The sequence below is a fragment of the Micromys minutus genome (genome assembly GCF_963924665.1).
Source record: "Micromys minutus genome assembly, chromosome: 2".
Taxonomy (NCBI): domain Eukaryota; kingdom Metazoa; phylum Chordata; class Mammalia; order Rodentia; family Muridae; genus Micromys; species Micromys minutus.
Window position 1 is genome coordinate 66,384,749 of NC_137971.1, and position 2,639 is coordinate 66,387,387.

A 2,639-nucleotide genomic window follows, 5' to 3' on the forward strand; every position below is an offset into this window, starting at 1 on the left:
AGATTTCAATAGGAATGTCTGGAGAAGATGAAGGCTTCAGGGCTGGGTGATGCTTCTGAGAACATGGAAAAGAGCATTCTTCACTGTTAAGAATTCTCAGAAGAACACCTGGCCTGGAACCTCTGGTGTTCCAGGTGTTTTCAAAGTGCTGCTGTGCCTATTGGTGATCTCAAAACAGCCCATTTAAAAAATATTTTTAAAAGAATTATTATGAGTACACTGTAGCTGCCTTTAGACACACCAGAAGAGGGCATTGGATTCCATCACAGATGGTTGTGAGCCAATATGTGGTTGCTGGGAATTGAACTCAGGACCTCTGGAAGAGCAGCCAGTGTTCTTAACTGTTGAGCCATCTCTCCAGCCCCCAGAATGGCTTTAAAGTCACAGAGATTCTCTTGCCTCTGCTTCTCAACTTCTGAGATTAAAGGCATAGAACATGATGCCTGGCCCTCAAAACAACCCATTTTTATCAGATGGGCTAAGTGAGTCTTGGGATATATCAAGAGACCCAGTTAAGCTTGAGTTATGACTTGTCTTGTGGGCTGTCTGACTTCAAAGCCTGCTGGCTTATCCACTATGAAGTGGATAGTAAGAGACCCACATACAACTCACATTCTTCTCAGGTTACCAACCACACACAGATTTACCGGCATGGCTAATCACAGTGTTTACCTCTCTCAATTCAGTTTACTCAGTCTCTTTGGTCCATCTGAGAGTCTTGCACACTGCTTTGTGAATTAGGAGGTGGTACAGACATAGTTTAAAAGTATAAAATCTGGGTGTGGCACATGTCTATGATCCCCAAACTCAGGAGCATGGGGCAAGAGGATTGCTGTGAGTTCAAGGCCAAACTGGACCACATAGTAAGACTGTGCGTGATGATTTCTATTGATGATTTCTATTAATGGTTATATATGATTTATAGGGTCGGGAATCACCTTAGAGACAAATCTCTGGGCATTGTCAATCAAGAAGTTTGTAGATCAAGTTAACTGAGGTAGGCTTATTGCCTGAAATGTAGATGACAGCACTGCTTGGCCTGGGATTCCCAGACTGCTTAAAAGGAGAAAGCTCACTGAACATCTCTCCCTGCATCCTGACTTCGGATTGCCATGTGACAGCTGCTTCATGCTCCTGTCACCAGAATAGACAGTACCCTCAAACGGTGAGCCAAAATATCCCTTTCCTTCTTTAAGTCACTTTTGTCAGATGTTTTGCTATGGCAACCAGTAAGACAGTAGTGTACCATTTCTCAAAAGTTTTTTTTTTGGGGGGGGGGGCTAATCAAATCTCGTGTTTATTGAGTGACTTTTATGTGCTAAATATTGTTCGGGGTACTTGGGACACAGCAGAGGATAAAACATACGAGCTGCTGCTGCTGCTGCTGCTTGGTGGCGGCCTTGTTGGCCAGGTCCTTGGCCTTCTCTGTAGCTGCCCGTGCCGTCTTTTTTGCTTTCTCTTTGGCCTCTTTGGCTGTCTCAATAAGTGTTTTGGAAGGGGCCACACCTTGTAGCTTGGCCAGGATGTATTCAAAGCCCTTCATTGTCTTGGTCACATTGCTTTTGAACCGGGCAAGACCAAATTCCTGGACAGCTCTGGGAGACACCAAATAAGCTAGAGGAGACCCAGGCTTCCCGACGGATTTCCGTCCAGCCGCTGTTGTCAGAGTTCACACGGTAAACACATCGTTCCTCCACCACCATCAGCCGGACGTGGTTGATGTTCCAGGTGAAGGTGGTCATGGTCTGATTCTGCGGGTCCACAACGGAGTCCTCCAGGATGTACACCGAGTGAGCAATGTTGGCAGGAAACAGTCGCTCTGCCCAACGTGGCATCCTGTTGGTCTTGGTCAGGAGTCTTCGAGACAGAAGCTTCTGGTCAGGGGTCACCTCCCGGTGCACTATGTCTTCGGTTAAGACATGTTTGCTATAGGGATTCGGGTACCGTTGCCAGAAGCTAGCGAACACTTGGTCCCAGGAACTTCAGAGCACGCTCTGGTCCAGGAAATACTTCACCATCGTCCCGACCTGAGCGGGCTCAGCACCGGTGCAGCATCAGGGTGAAGAGCCCACGCCCGCCGAGCTCGCAGCTCAATCACCGCAGCGCTGCGCCCAGGTCCCTACAGCCGCCATGAGGGGCGACTCTTCCGGCCCAAAACTTTTATTATTATTATTATTATTATTATTGTTGTTGTTGTTGTTGTTGTTGTTATTGTTGTTGTTGTTGTTGTTGTTGAATTAAAAATGAAGTGACTAATGCCCTTGAATCCTGTTTCTAGAATATATGTTTAAATGGGTGCAGCGACCAGGAAGCAAAAGTTAATTTCCCTAATCAAAAGAAGTCAAACAGTGTAGCAGGCAGGATGTAATTTCTCATCTCTAGCGAAAGCATTTGAGTTATGATTATCACTAAAATACTCTTGGGGACAATCAGTTCAAATGAAAGGAGAAGCATATGCCACTACCAAGGAGAGGACAGCCACATCTGTGGGATTTCTCAGGGACTCAGTGTCAGGACTGGCATTGCTACCCATGAGGTGACTTTCCACAGCTCTCAGCAGAGTTAGAGCAAAATTAGTAACTGGGGACAGAAAGATAGTTGAGTGGGTAAAAGAAACTACAGCGAAAGCCAGACATTTA

The 2,639-nt window shown here is 46.1% G+C and overlaps 1 pseudogene across 1 annotated transcript; it reads right to left on the reverse strand.

Moving 5' to 3' along the window:
• Positions 1 to 1,318: 1,318 nt before the first annotated feature.
• Positions 1,319 to 2,018, reverse strand: LOC308417638 (PRELI domain-containing protein 1, mitochondrial-like; annotated as a pseudogene). Its single transcript has one exon. The product of its transcript is annotated as a PRELI domain-containing protein 1, mitochondrial-like (transcript).
• Positions 2,019 to 2,639: the final 621 nt, after the last annotated feature.